Genomic DNA, 17199 nt, shown 5'->3' with positions numbered 1-17199 from the left:
AAACAAACACCACTCAGACGCACCCAGAGACCAACACCCGCTCAGACAAACCCGGAGACAAACACCCGCCCGGACATGTCCAGAGACAAACTTTCCTTATACAAACGTTTTAAACATTTTTTTTTTTTATGAAGAACGTTTTTTGTTCTAAATCACTACATTAATGTAGAAACACGGGTTGTTCATCAAATAGTGTGTATTTTAGCTTGTTCTCAGGGAAACAGTACATTTTACACAAGAAACCTATTTCATGCTAAAATGGTCATATCATATTGTTATGAATCGGCGGTGAGGGGGTTCGCACCCCACTCTTGACAGCCAAATGTTGAAGATTCAGCATCACTTAACAGCATCGCCGTCTCAGGGGTTATAACGCCGGCTGGTTTGGCACAGGTCTCGGGTTACGCGCCTCAGATCACGATACCAAAGTACACCTGTGCCTTGCCAGTTGGGGAAATTGACCCCGGTTACAGACTGGGTTTGTCAGAGACCGAGCGAAGTCTGCCAGTCCGTAACCATTTTGGTTTTAAATACAAATCGAACAATTGTTCCTCAGCACGGCACGGATAAACTCAAATTGACAACTTTCATATGAATCAGCCAGATTTATTTGGGACACATCGGGGAAAACGACACAAGCAAAACATTCACGAACGTTATAATGAATCGATAATCCGCTCTTAACTAGGGAGCTACGGATTACGGGTTTTGAAGGGAACCCTAGCGAGATAAACCTTAGACAACATGCAGACAAGACACAGAGTACTTGGTGATGCCTCATGGACGAGAGGAAAAGTGTCAAAAGCACGAATGCGGCTCGTGAGAGGCCGATGTCGTCGGATTCGAGCACCCAGGTCGAGCATGCAGCAGGTCAAAATAGCGCTCGTACTCCTCCTCCCGGCACTGCTTGCGCACGCAGCCTCGGCGCGTTCAGCCCCCGTAAGGTCGACAGCACAAGAGCGAAAGATCCACGGTGTGCTCCAGCTGGCTTTTCACAAGGTCCAGCATACAAATCCAGGCCTGGCCTGCTCACCAGATCAGGCCAAATCGGGGTGTTGGGCTCTGCAGGCAGATCGACGGGATGGAAAAACGTGCCGGGAGCAAAGACAGTCAGAGGCTCCGTGGTTGGATTCAGGATCAACCCGGGGGCGACCCGCACGCTGGGTTCATCGTCGAGGAGGAACAGCCATCAACTCACTCCTCACCAAGCAGATCGCAGACTCGACTCGAGCAGCCTCTCTTGCCTCTTTCACGAAGCAGATCGCAGACAGACACAGCCGTCCCTTACACAGCCAATCGTGACTCCCACTCATCGTTTCTCTCTTGCCTTCCTGGCGCTCGCTCTCTGGACACTCCCCCGGGGACTCGCGACCGGTCCATCGCTCGAGATTGCAGCTGCCCTCCACCAATCGGCTGCCGACACGTCTCGCCGACCGACACTCTCAGAGTGCTGGGCGGGGCTAGGTCGGAGAGGGGAAGGAAAAATAAGCAATGCGCCTCCCAGTCCACCACCACTGTACGAACACTGGACAGCCGGCTACACCTCCCGACACACATGTAGCGTCCAATTACCGAACAACCTGACTAAACATGCAGTTAAGGGGGAATCTGGGCTAATCCTATATTTAATAACACACTAAGGGCCATTTCCCGCAACAATATTTACCTCATGGAAGCGTTTTTAACACATTTGTTTGTTTTGAAAACCGTTTTTTACTCCAAATCACTACACTAATACAGAAACACGGATTTTTCAACAAATAGTGTGTATTTCAGCTTGTTCTAAGCTGACACCATCTAGTTCATAAAATGTTACACACCAACCACACCATCTGGTTCATAAAATGGTACACACCAACACATCTGGTTCTTAAAATGTTACACACAAACACACCATCTGTTTCATAAAACGGGTGGGCAGACATCTACCAGCACAGCAAGTAACTTAAATCACGCTCACTTGGCTGCGTGATTTGGTACTTGGCTTTTTCTATAAGGCTCACTTGGCTGCGCCTGGATGGGTTTGAGGGTTGTGGAGTTGCGGCTGAAACCCGAATCCTATGCAGGTTCTTCCTGATGACTCCATCTTTGCTCTTTACTTATTCAGGTTCCTTCTTGGTCTTCCGTTTGATTATGTTTGTACCATATCCTGATGCTGTGTGGACTGTGCTTCCCCACCGACGGACCTCTGGTAGCTTGTACATGTTGCTGCGTTTGAGCCTGGGGAATAAGTGCTGAAATCTGTCTGTCTGGGTTCTTCCCTACATCCTTGTTCCTTTCATCTTTCTTTCTCATTTTTTTTCTCAATTCTCTATTAATTTATTTATTTATTCATTCCCAATTCTCTTTATTCATTATAATTGTTGCTTTTTCTTCTCTTTTATCTTTTCCTCTCTATTCCTCTCTTTCTTTCTCTACCTCCATAAGGAGAAGTGAATTCTTGCAGAAATCTTTCTGTCAGGCTCACTTGGCTGCGCCTGGATGGGTTTGAGGGTGGTGAAGTAGCGGCTGAAACCCGAATCCTATCCAGGTTACTCCTGATAACTCCATCTTTGCTCTTTACTTCTTCGGGTTCCTTCTTGGTCTTCCATTTCATATTGTTTGTACCATATCCTGATGCTGTGTGGACTGTGCTTCCCCACCGACGGACCTCTGGTAGCTTGTACATGTTGCTGCGTTTGAGCCTGGGGAATAAGTGCTGAAATCTGTCTGTCTGGGTTCTTCCCTACATCCTTGTTCCTTTCATCTTTCTTTCTCATTTTTTTTCTCAATTCTCTATTAATTTATTTATTTATTCATTCCCAATTCTCTTTATTCATTATAATTGTTGCTTTTTCTTCTCTTTTATCTTTTACTCTGTTTTCCTCTCTTTCTTTATCTATCTCTCGAAGGAGAAGTGAATTCTTGCAGAAATTTTTCTGTAAGGCTCACTTGGCTGCGCCTGGATGGGTTTGAGGGTTGTGGAGTAGCGGCTGAAACCCGAATCCCATCCAGGTTCCTCCTGATGACTCCATCTTTTCTTTTTACTTCTTCGGGTTCTTTCTTGGCCTTCCGTTTAATTATAAATAGATTAAAACAGCTGGTCAAACATTGAGTCACACAGCAAATAACTCATCAATAGATTAAAACAGCTGGTCAGACATCGACCAACACAGCACATAACCTAACAATAGATTGAAACATCTGGTCAGACATCTACCAACACAGCACATAACCTGACAGTGGATTAAAACATCTGGTCAGACATCGAATAACACAGAATCCAACTTATCAATAGGTCAAAACAGGTGGGCAGACATCTCTCAACACAGCACATAACCAAACAATGGATTAAAACATCTGGTGAAACATTGAGTAACAGAGCAAATAACTCATCAATAGATTAAAATTTCTGGTCAGACATCTACCAACACAGCACATAATCTAACAATGGATTAAAATATCTGATCAGACATCTACCAACACAGCACATAACCTAACAGTTGATTAAAACATCTGGTCAGACATCGAATAACACAGAATCTATCTTATCAATAAGTTAAAACAGCCGGTCAGACATCTACTAACACAGCATATAACTTATCAATAGATTAAAACAGCTGGTCATAAACCTACGAACACAGCATATAATCTATCAATAGAGTAAAACACCTGGTCAGACATCCACTCACAGAGCATATAACTTATCAATAGATTAAAGCAGCTGGTCAGACATCGACTAACACAGCACATAACCAAACAATAGATTAAAACATCTGGTGAAACATTGAGTAACAGAGCAAATAACTCATCAATAGTATTAAAACTTCTGGTCAGACATCTACCAACACAGCACATAATCTAACAATGGATTAAAACATCTGATCAGACATCTACCAACACAGCACATAAACGTAACAGTGGTTTAAAACATCTGGTCAGACATCGAATGACACAGAATCTATCGTATCAATAGGTCAAAACAGGTGAGCAGACATTGACCAACACAGCACATAACCTAACAATGGATTGAAACATCTGGTCAGACATCTAATAACACAGAATCTATCTTATCAATAAGTTAAAACAGCTGGTCAGACATCTCCTAACACAGCATATAACTTATCAACAGATTAAAACAGCTGTTCATAAACCTACGAACACAGCACATAATCTATCAATAGATTAAAACACCTGGTCAGACATCCACTCACAGAGCATATAACTTATCAATGGATTAAAGCAGCTGGTCAGACATCGACTAACACAGCACATAACTTATTAGTAGGTTAAAACGGCTGGAGGAACATCTTCTAACACAGCATCGAACTTATTAATGGATTAAAACAGCTGGTCAGACATGGACCAACACAGCACATTATTTATCAATAGATTAAAGCAGCTGGTCAGACATCGACTAACACAGCACATAACTTATTAGTAGGTTAAAACGGCTGGAGGAACATTTTCTAACACAGCATCTAACTTATCAATAGATTAAAACAACTGGTCAGACATCCACTCACACAGCATATAACTTATCAATAGATTAAAACAGCTGGTCAGACATCAACCAACACAGCACATAACCTAACGATGGATTAGAATATCTGTTCAGACATCTCATAACAATGAATCAAACTTATCAATAGGTTACAACAGCTGGTGAGACATCTAATAACACAGCACATTATTTATCAATCGATTAAAACACCTGGTCAGACATCCACTCACACGGCATGTAACTTATCAATAGATTAAAGCAGCTGGTCAGACATCGACCAACACAGCACATAACTTATGAGTCGGTAAAAACAGCTGGTGAAACATCCACTAACACAGCACGTAACCAAACAATGGATTAAAACATCCGGTCAGACATCTACCAACACAACACATAACCTAACAATGGATTACAACATCTGGTCAGACATCGAATAACACAGAATCTAACTCATCAGTAGGTTAAAACAGCTGGTCAGACATATAGTGACACAGCATCTAACTTATCAGTAGGTTAAAACATCTGGTAAGACATCTAATAACGCAGAATCTAACCTAACAATGGATTAAAACAGCTGGTCAAACATCTAATAACACAGAACATTATTTATCAATCGATTAAAACATCTGATCAGACATCAAATAACACAGAATCTAACTTATCAATCGGTTAAAACAGCTGGTCAGACATCTACTAACACAGCATATAACTTTCAATAGATTAAAACAGCTGGTCAGACATCTAATAACACACCAGATAACTTATCAATAGATTAAAACAGCTGGTCAGAGATCGACCAATACAGCACATAACCTAATAATGGATTAAAACATCTGGTCAGACATCTTATAAAACAGAATCTAACTTATCAGTCGGTTAAAACATCTGGTCAGACATCAACTAACACAGCATAAAACTTTCAATAGATTAAAACAGCTGGCCAGACATCTACCAACACAGCACAAAACCGAACAATGGATTAAAACATCTGGTCAGACATCGAATAACACAGAATCTAACTTATCAATAGGTTAAAACAGCTGGTCAGACATATACTCACACAGCATCTAACTTCTCAGTACATTAAAACATCTGGTCAAACATCTAATAACACAGAACATTTTTATCAATAGATTAAAACACCTGATCAGACATTTCATAACACAGAATCTAACTTATCAATCGGTTAAAACAGCTGGTCAGACATCTACTAACGCAGCATATAACTTTCAATAGATTAAAACAGCTGGTCAGACATCTAATAACACAGCAGATAACTTATCAATAGATTAAAACAGCTGGACAGAAATCGACCAATACAGCACATAACCTAACAATGGATTAAAACATCTGGTCAGACATCTTATAAAACAAAGTCTAACTTCTCATTAGGTTAAAACAGCTGGTCAGACATCTAATAACAGCATATAATTTATCAATAGTTAAAACACCTGGTCAGACCTCCACTAACACAGCAGATAACTCATCAATAGATTAAAACAGCTGGTCAGACATCGACGAATACAGCACATAACTTGACAATGGATTAAAACATCTGGTCAGACATCTATTCACACAGCATATAAATTATTAATGGATTAAAACAGCTGGTCAGACATCGACCAACACAGCACGTTATTTATCAAGAGATTAAAACAGCTGGTGAGACATACACTCGCACAGCATATTACTTATCAATGGATTAAAGCAGCTGGACAGACATCAACCAACATAGCACATAACAAATCAGTAGGTTAAAACGGCTGGTGAAACATCCACTAACACAGCATTTAACTTATCAATAGATTAAAACAGCTGGTGAAACATCCACGAGCACAGCATCTAACTTATCAGTCGGTTAAAACAGCTGGTGAAACATCAACTAACACAGCATCTAACTTATTAATAGATTAAAACAGCTCGTGAGACATCTACTAACACAGCATCTAACTTACTAATAGGTTAAAACAGCTAGTGAGACATCTTCTAACACAGCATCGAACTTATTAATAGGTTAAAACAGCAAGTGAGACATCTACGAACACAGCATCTAATTTATTAATAGGTTAAAACAACTCATGAGACATCCACTATCACAGAATCTAACTTATTAATAGGTTAAAACAGCTGGTGAAACATCTACTAACACATCATCTAACTTATTAATAGGTTAAAACAGCTGGTGAAACATCTACTAACACAGCATCTAACTTATCAATAGATTAAAACAGCTCGTCAGACATTGACCAACATAGCACATTATTTATCAATAGATTGAAACAACTGGTGAAACGTCGACAAACATGCCATCTAACGTATTAATAGATTAAAACAGCTGGTCAGACATTGACCAACACAGAACATAATTTATCAATAGATTGAAACACCTGATGAAACATCGACAAACACAGCATCTATCTTATCAACAGATTAAAACAGCTGGTCAGACATCTACTAACAACACATAACATATCAGTCGGTTAAAACAGCTGGTGAAACATCTACTAACACATCATCTAACTTATTAATAGGTTAAAACAGCTGGTGAAACATCTACTAACACAGCATCTAACTTATCAATAGATTAAAACAGCTCGTCAGACATTGACCAACATAGCACATTATTTATCAATAGATTGAAACAACTGGTGAAACGTCGACAAACATGGCATCTAACGTATTAATAGATTAAAACAGCTGGTCAGACATTGACCAACACAGAACATAATTTATCAATAGATTGAAACACCTGATGAAACATCGACAAACACAGCATCTATCTTATCAACAGATTAAAACAGCTGGTCAGACATCTACTAACAACACATAACATATCAGTCGGTTAAAACAGCTGGTGAAACATCTACTAACACAGCATCTAACTTATTAATAGATTAAAACAGCTTGTCAGACATCGACCAACACAGCACATTATTTATCAATAGATTGAAACAACTGGTGAAACATCGATAAACACAGCATCTAACTTATTAACAGATTAAAACAGCTGGTCAGACATCTACTAACAACACATAACATATCAGTAGGTTAAAACAGCTGGTGAAACATCTACTAACACAGCATCTAACTTATTAATAGGTTAAAACAGCTCATGAGACATCTACTAACACAGCATCGAACTTATTAATAGGTTAAAACAGCGAGTGAGACATCTACTAACACAGCATCTAACTTATTAATAGGTTAAAACAGCTGGTGAAACATCTACTTACAGCATCTAACTTATTAATATAATAAAACAGCTTGTCAGACATCGACCAACACAGCACATGATTTATCAATAGATTGAAACAACTGGTGAAACATCTACTAACACAGCATCCATCTTATCAACAGATTAAAACAGCTGGTCAGACATCTACTAACAACACATAACATATCAGTAGGTTAAAACAGCTGGTGAAACATCTACTAACACAGCATCTAACTCATTAATAGATTAAAACAGCTGGTCAGACATCTACTAACACAGCATCTAACTTATTAATAGGTTAAAACAGCTGGTCAGACATCTAATAACGCAAGGAGATACAATGAACAGATTAAAATAAATGTTCTTTAAGGTCACAAAATGACATGAAATGGAATTAAACAAGTTTAAAAAACACGTCTGGAGACGGCGATGGTTCATGAGCAATGTACACGGTTCACCTTTTTTTTATTTTTTGACCTTCGAGGGGACGCCACGGGCAAACTGGCGGGAATCGGGAAAAACGTAAAGGATGAAAGTTGTAGCACTCAAAGAGCAATACTTGCATACCAACTTTCATTCGAAACAGTTGAAAACCCGAGGAGCTTGATGGCCAATTTATTGATTTTTTTTGACATTTTCTAAGTACGTGATCTTGTGACCTTGACCTTGGGACGAACATGAAAAATCGAGCTCCGTAGGGCTATGCAGATGCCATTGAGCTAGCCAAATACCGAAACCCCTGCCAGATTCGACAAACCCCTCGGAGAAGATGCAACTTGAAATCGGCTACCCCCTAAAAACACATGTTTTTTGGGCGTGGCTCCACCCATAACGGGCGCAGCACGCCCATTCTCAGGAAAACACAACTAGATCATGATATAAACCTCCCACCCAAATTTTATCAGGATCGGATCAAAACCCACGAAGCTATGCTCGGGACAGACAGTCAGACAGACAGACACACACCCATAACGAATATAGTGGTAACTTACTGACTCGTGAACCAATAAAATGTCATCGCCCCCATTGTTTTAGGAATTGTGCTGCAAGGAGTTCAAGGGTTAGCCCACATTTAATTACGTACAACTAAATGGCCACCAGTCGGCCAACATTGACCAGATCACAAAATATAGTGAGCGGCACGTCTATGTCATCACGTGCTGTTCTTGTGCCAAGTTTCCACAAAACCGGACCATGCATGTGTGACAAATGGTTGAGGACACATTCAAGAAACAAAATGACTGCTAGTCGGCCATCGTCGTCATTCTTTGTCTGTGTGCTAAGTTTGAACAACATCAGTAAATACATGTCTGAGAAATGGTTGAGGGCATGTTCCACAACGGGGGGTGGGGGGGGGGGGGTTACAACTTAAATGACCGCCAGTCGGCCATCCTTGATCACATAGTGAAAAAAAATGATGTCATTCTGTGCACCATCATTCTATGTCTTTGTGCCATGTACAAGTAAAATTGGTCCATACATTTCCAAAATATGGTTGCGGATGCACGCACACACGCCCACACAGATACGAAAATCAAAATCAAATCCATGAGCCCCAATTTCGGACTCAGTCCAATGGGGGCTCATTATACAATAAACCGGTAAAAACATTATTGGTGAAGCATTTAAATATATCTAATTTATATCTCTCACGTAAAAAAAAAAAAAACACGGTGAAGCCTTCCATGAAGTCGTGTGTCCCACCTCATGTTTATATGTGTACTGTACCGTCCACCGAACAGTGATGACTCAATCTACACCTCACTATCCGAAAACATGGACCATCTTCTATCTTCTCATCCAAACTCTCTCTTCCTCTTATGTGGTGACTTCAATTGTCATCACGCCAGTTGGCTAGGTGTCGGTACCTCTCTCACCTGCCATGGCACCTCAGCAAAAGCTTTCTGCGACTCATTGGGACTGACTCAATCGGTCAACTTCCCGACCCGGATCTCAACCAATGGTACTCCATCTCTTCTGGATCTGATTTTGACAAATTTCCCTGACAATATCTGCTGCTCTTCCTTCGCTCCAATTGGTTCTTCTGACCACGTCCTTGTTAAAGTGGACATCTCTCTGGCTGTTATCAGAGAACCACCTCACCGCCGTCGAGTCTGGCATTTCACTCAAGCCGACTGGCAGGGTCTCCGAGCAGCCATCAAACTTACAGACTGGTCTCCTATCACTACTTTCTCAAACATCAACTCATCCTGGAAATTCTTTCAAAGAAACTTGCTCTCCCTCTTGCACAGATTTATCCCCTCTCGTGTTCAGTTGTCTTACCCTTCCTCCCGCCCTTGGTTTACTGAAGCTTGTGGCGAGGCAGTTGTCCTGAAACAACTTGCCTTTGCCTCATGGAAAGCAAACCCAACTGAAGGCAATCTCAGTTCCTTCCACAAAGCTCGGAACAAGTGTGTATCTACCCTCAGGAGAGCCAGAAAACAACATCTTTCTCATCTCAAGTCTGAACTCTCAAACCTCTCTCCCTCCTCAAAATCCTGGTGGCGTTTAATCAAATCTGTTCTGGTGTATGTTCCCCCTCCATCCCTCCCTTACCTCAAATGGCCGCACTGCTGATTCCAAACGTGATAAAGCTGAATGTCTAAACTCGGTGTTTGCAGCTAAATCTTGTGTCCTAAACCCATCACTATCTCTACCCACTTTACCCAGTCGCACCCAACTGTCCCTGGACTCTGTATCCGTTTCTCCTGACAAGGTGGAGAGCTTGCTTTCAAACCTCGAGTCAGATTCTGCAACCGGTCCAGACGGCATCAGCCCATGTGTCCTCAAAGCCTGCTCTTCTGCTCTTGCTCACCCTCTCTCTATTCTATTCACCCTCTCATTTGCCCAAGGTCATCTGCCATCTGCTTGGAAATCTGCTAACATCACTGCCCTGCAAAAAAAGGTGCAAAAACAGATCCCTGTAACTACAGACCAATCAGCCTTCTCCCAATCATCAGCAAGGTGATGGAATCCATCATCGCCTCAGACATGAAATCCTTCCTCTTCTCCAATGGCTTGATTTCCAATCATCAATTTGGTTTCAGACCAGGTCACTCTACCCTGGATATGCTGCTTCTGCTCTCCCATCAATGGATGGAGGTCCTCAATGCCAGACAGGAAATCCGAGCCGTATCCCTGGACATATCACGTGCTTTTGACACAGTCTGGCACCCTGCCCTACTCACCAAACTCTCTTCCCATGGTATTCAAGGCCATCTCCACTCATGGCTCGCAGACTTCCTCTCCTGTCGCAGTCAACGTGTGGCCCTAAATGGAGTTCTTTCATCCCCTCTTCCTGTGCAGGCTGGAGTTCCTCAAGGTAGCGTTCTGGGCCCTGTTATTTTTCTGGTTTTCATCAATGATCTCTCGGACTCTCTGGAAAATCCTCTATTTCTCTTTGCCGATGACTCCACCCTCTGCCGTACCATCTGTCATCCCTCAGACCGGCAAGCAGCAGCTTCTTTGCTCACTGCAGATCTGGATAAAATCACAAACTGGTCCAACACGTGAAACATGTCTTTCAATCCAGACAAATCTCACACTCTCACTATGTCTCTTCGAAAGGACCATTTACAAAACCCCCCCATCCACTTTCTCAACAATCCTCTGGAAGAAGTCTTTTCTTTCAAGCTTCTAGGTCTCACTATCTGCCATGACCTTTCCTGGGAAAGTCACATTTCCAACCTCGCCTCAAAAGCCAGTCGCCGACTGGGAATCCTCCGTCGTGCTAAGTCCTTCCTCGGCCCTCTTGAGCTCCTGACCACTTACAAAGCTTTTGTCCGTAGCCTGATGGAGTACTGCTCTCCCCTCTGGGCTGGTGCTCCTGCCTCCCACCTTTCTCGGCTTCACGCTGTCGAAACCAGGGCATTTAAGATCATCGGCATCTCGCGCAATGAAGCTGAGTCTTTGGGCCTCTCATTCAATCACCGTAGGTTGGTCGGTGGTCTTTCTGTCTTCTACCGACTCCTCTCCAGCCTTGCCCCCACCTGCTCTCTCTGCGATTTGTCCCCACCACATTTCCACAGGGCGCTCAAGGTCCGCCAACAACCCCCTTCTGGTAAAACTACCAAAATCACGAATCACTGCTCATCTTCACTCTTTAATTCCTCTTTTTTCCCGCCTTTGGAATAAACTTCCTCACTCTATTCTTACCCATTCTTCCCTCCAGGCTTTCCAAACAGCTGTTCACCACCACCTCTTATCTTCCCCCATCCAAATCCTCGATCTTTTCTACCCCCGATAATCCACCCAAGCCCACTTCCTTCAATTCCCCTGCTTTCCTTCCTGAAAGTCCCTGTAATGTCCATCTTCTCTTCGCCATGTTCCCCGTCCCATCCCCATCCCTCTCCCTTCCACAGTTCACCTAATGTGTCTGTTCCCCACTGTTTTGTCCCTTCCACTCCCGCCCCTCTTGTCTCATGCCTCCTTGCTGTGAGTTGTGTGTTAGCTCTCATACGAGCCTCGACCAAGGTATACAAAAAAAAAAAAGTCTCTTTGTTCTGTACTGTTTGAACAGCAGTTGCACATTGACTACATGTCCATCTATTAATTACGTACACGTGGAATGTGCCTTTTAATATTTGAACGATTCGACCATTTTAGACTGCTGAGATCCCTTTGACTCTTGACGACCCTTTAAGACTAATTGGATGCTGTTAGATGTATCCACCCTTTGGACTCATTAAACCCCTCTACACCTTTAGACCCCTTGAGACCCCATAGACCCCAACACACTCTAAAACATTAAGGCCCTTGAAGCTCCCTAAGACCCTTCAGATCCCCAAGTCCCTTTCAGAAACTTAAGACCCTTCAAGACCACAAGACCCTTTAAGACCCTCAATACCCTTAAGACCCTCAACACCCTTAAGACCCCAAGATCCTTAAGCCCCCAAGACCTTTAAGACTGCAAGACCCGCAAGACCCCCAAAACCCTCAATACCCTTAATCCCGGTTCCGGTTTTAGAGCAGCGAGAGGTCTCCTTTGGGGCTCCCTGCTGATGTTCTCAAAGCTAAGTGTCCGGTTGTTATTTGTCCCGTTTTAACTGTTTAATTTTCTCACCTACATGTTACTGTGTGTTGCTAGTTCGGTTTTGTTTCAAAAATCGTGCTATTTTGTGAGTATTTTTGTCGACGTTCTTACCTGTGCTTGAGGCCTAGGCCTAGGCTTGAGGCCTACCGGTTCCACTCGGTGTTCGATCGTTTTTTTTTTTTGTTTGTTTGTTTTTTCTACCCCCGATAATCTACCCCTCAATCTTTTCTACCCCCGATAATCCACCCAAGCCCACTTCCTTCATTTCTCCTGCTTTCCTTCCTGAAAGTCCCTGTAATGTCCATCTTCTCTTCGCCATGTTCCCCGTCCCATCCCCATCCCTCTCCCTTCCACAGTTCACCTAATGTGTCTGTTCCCCACTGTTTTGTCCCTTCCACTCCCGCCCCTCTTGTCTCATGCCTCCTTGCTGTGAGTTGTGTGTTAGCTCTCATATGAGCCTCGACCATGGTATACAAAAAAAAAAAAAAAAACCCCTTCAGACCCTTTAAGACCCCCATGACCCTTAAAGCCCCCAAGACCATTTAAGACCCTAAAGACCCCAAGACCGTTTAAGACCCCATGACCCCCAAGACCGTTAAAGCCCTTTACAATCTGAAGACCCTGAAGACTCCCAAGATGTTGAAGATACCAAGATTCCGAAGACCTCCAAGACCGAAAAGACTTTCAGACCCTTAAAACCCCGAGAAACCTGAAGACCCTAAAGACTCCCAATATCCTTAAGACCCCCAATGACCCTTAAGACTCCAGACCTTTTAGACCACTTAGGCACCCATCACCCCAACACCAACACTTAAGTAAGACCCCTGAGACACCTTTTACCTTTTACGACCCTTTCAACACTTTAGACACATTAAGGTCATTTATTTTCTTTAGACCTGTGGAACCTTTAGACCCCACAGACCCTTTAGACCTTTACACCCCTTATAGTCACTTGGCTCCCTTTGGAGCTTAATACCTTGCTTGAGAGGTAAGGCCCTTTCAACCCCTTAGACTTGAACGAGTATTGGAACATTTGGACCATCTCAAACTTTTTATGAGTATGTCACGCAAACATCAATTGGCTTCTTGCAAAACACAGATGATACTTTTTCAGCAAGTAATGCACAAACTCGACCCGACCCAGAGGTAGTATAAGACTATGTAAAACAGGGCGGTCTCTGTATGTATGTCTGTATACCCGGTGACTACTTTGCGACCCATAGGCTGATCGACACCAATTTTCAAGGTATACTCAGGGAGTCACGACTTAGGTTTTCCAAACAATACTTTTGAAAAATAAATTGGAAAAAAAAAAATTTTTGAACTTTTTCTTATTTTACATCAGTCTTATTCTTTGGACTATTTGTGCTGCAGCATATTGCCCACTGAAAATGAGCAAAGAAGAGCACTCCCACTTGGTGGGTGGGCCTGCCAGTGCATTATAAATTGAGAATAGCACACGGTCGATTGCATACCTCCGCCACGCAATGCCTGATCCACGAGAGCATGTCGGGTCCAACACATTTTTGAAATATCATGCCATATATCGTTTTAGCCATAGCTCTCAATGGTGAAGAATCAATTTTAAAATGAAATGTCTCTCATATCTGGATCCGGATTCAGATCTTCAACAAAATCGAATCGATTCATCCTTATCACACAACAAATCTGTCCATCAAGTGTTATCTGAATGTGGCCACAACTTTTTTGAGACATCATGCTCTATATCGCTTTTGCTCCATCTGTCAATGGTGAAGGTAGGTAGGTATGGGAGCATGCGCCGGAGCAGCGCGTTGCTGCATCCACTTTCCGCTGGTGCTCCAGGGGTCTCCATCTGGTCATCCTCCAGGTAGATGCCTGGCCCATCCCCATCTCCTTGAGATGCCGATCAACCTGCTGCAACCACGAGGCATGTGGTCGGCCCATTGACCTCCCTCACTCATGAGGCTCCCTCACTGAGAGAATCTGGTGAGCAGGATCAGCATCAGGAAAATGAGCCGCATGTCCATACAGCCGCAGCTGATGCTCATGGACTATGCAGGTCACAATCCTCATTTGAGTCTCAGCAACCGCTCGCTGGACACAAAGTCTGACCAGCAATAGCCAAGGATTCTCCGAAGAGACCTGGTACCAAAGGAATGAAGTCTCCATCTCAGATCCCTGGTCAGATTCTAAGTCTCACATCCACAGAGCAAGACTGGAAGCACCAAGGACCTGAAGACTCGGACTTTCATCCTCCTGCACAGGTACCAACCGTGCCACACCCCAGGATCGAGTGAATCCATGACTCCCCATGCCCGACCCAGATGTCTGTTGACCTCTGGCTCACAGCCATCAGAGACATGAATATCACTACCAAGGTAAGTTAATCTCTTCATGACCTCAACATCCTCAACACAAACAGGTACAGACAAGACAGCAGCAACCAAAATGTCATTGAAAGCCTGGATCTTAGTTTTGATCCAAGAAACCCATAATCCCAGCAGCTCCAGATCCTCATTCAGTACCTCGAGGGCCCCCAAAAGGATATCCAGAGTCTCCGCAAAGATGACTGCATCATCTGCGAAACCAACGTCAGAGATCTTGACATTCCCAAACGATGCACTGCAGCTTGATCTATTTTTTTTTTTTTTTGTATACCTTGTCGTAGGCTCGTATGAGAGCAAACACAAGCACACAGCAAGGGGGGGATGAGACAAGAGGGGTGGGAGTGCGAAGGACAAAACAGTGGGGAACAGAGACATTAGGAGAACTGTGGAAGGGAGAGGGATGGGGTGGGGAACATGGGGAATACAAGATGGACATTTGAGGGACTTTCAGAAAAGAAAGCAGGAAATTTGAAGGAGGTGGGCTTGGGTGGATTATCGGGGGTAGAAAAGATCGAGGATTTGGATGGGAGATGATAATAGGTGGTGGTGAACAGCTGTTTTGAAGGCCTGGAGGGAAGAATGGGATTGAATTGAGTGAGGGATAATGGACTATGCAGGTAACATCTCTCCAACATCCTCCCCAGAATCCAGTCCATACAAATGTTGAAAATTGTGGGGGCCAGTACACATCCCTGACGAACTCCAGTAACAACTGGAAATAAGTTTTTGCAGTGTATTCCCTGTAGTGTCTATCTTGTTTACCCTATGTGTCCCACCCCATCCTGCTCCCTTCCATAGATATCCTCACGTGTCTATTCCCCACTCTTTTCTGCTTCCCTCTCCCATCCCTCCTTTCTCCTGCGACTCTTGTGATACGTTCTATATGCTAGCTCTTATACAAGCCTTGACATTGTATTAAAAACAAAAGTCGGAGATGGTATCACCACATCTCACATCACTTTCAGTACCAGAATATCGTTCAAACATCAGATTGATCAGTTTTAGTGTCACCTCACGAAGATCATTACCGAATCATAATCCTCCAGAGGGCATCCCAATTCACTGACTCAAATGTTTTGCAGAGATCAATGTCGGCTGCAAGAAGCCCCTGTCGAAACTCTCGTCTGCATTCAGTGAGGACCCGAAGATCAAGGATACGGTCAATTGTTAACCTCTTCGGTGAAAAGCCTGACTGCTCTGGGTGCTGGTGCTCAAGCAGATGGTGGCGAACCCAATCAAGAATTATCCGAGCCAAGACCTTGCCTGGCATTGAGAGCAGCATCACCCCTTGGTGGTTGTTGTAGTCCTGGCGATCACCCTTCCCTTTCCAGAGATGGACAACAATGCCCCTCTTCCTGTCAGTTGGGATGATGCCTGTGTTCCAGGAAGAGCACAGAACTGCATGCAACGACATGAGTACAGCATTTCCACCAGCCTTGAGAAGTTCAGCATGGATGCCACAGATCCCAGGAGTTTTACCCCATGTCCACCGGTTCACCACAGCCTGTGTTTCCACAAATGAAGGTGGATCACAGATGATTGGAGGGTCAGCAGTATGGATAGTAACACTCCTGACATCCAACTCGACAGCTGTTGGATCTGCCTCAATACTATATATATATATATATATATATATATATATATATATATATATATATATATATATATATATATATATATATATATATATATATATATATATATACATACATATATATAAAAATATATATATATTGTTGGATCTGACTCAGTGCATGTATATATATATATATATATATATATATATATATATATATATATATATATATATATATATATATATATATATGTATATGTAGTTTCCACCACTCCAGCATGCGAGCGAACGCTTTTAGCAAATCGCAGCCACGCGCCCACCGGACGTGGCAAACCTCGTCGCAGCTTTCGGATCAACGCCGAAATCCAGCTACGGGTGTGTTTTTAATCACACCGTAAATCAGCCAACTATTCTGTCTGCGCGCGACAGGGTCCGATCGCCGAATTGTCGATTTACCTACGTGTGCGTGCAGACAGAAGTGCCGGGGATTTACACCTCGATGGGACCCGTACGGATACAAGCCGT

The sequence above is a fragment of the Eptatretus burgeri genome, chromosome 9 (assembly GCF_056783735.1).
Source record: "Eptatretus burgeri isolate ZD-2024b chromosome 9, Ebu_testis_v1, whole genome shotgun sequence".
In the NCBI taxonomy this organism is placed as follows: Eukaryota; Metazoa; Chordata; class Myxini; order Myxiniformes; family Myxinidae; genus Eptatretus; species Eptatretus burgeri.
This window is presented reverse-complemented; position numbering follows the sequence as displayed.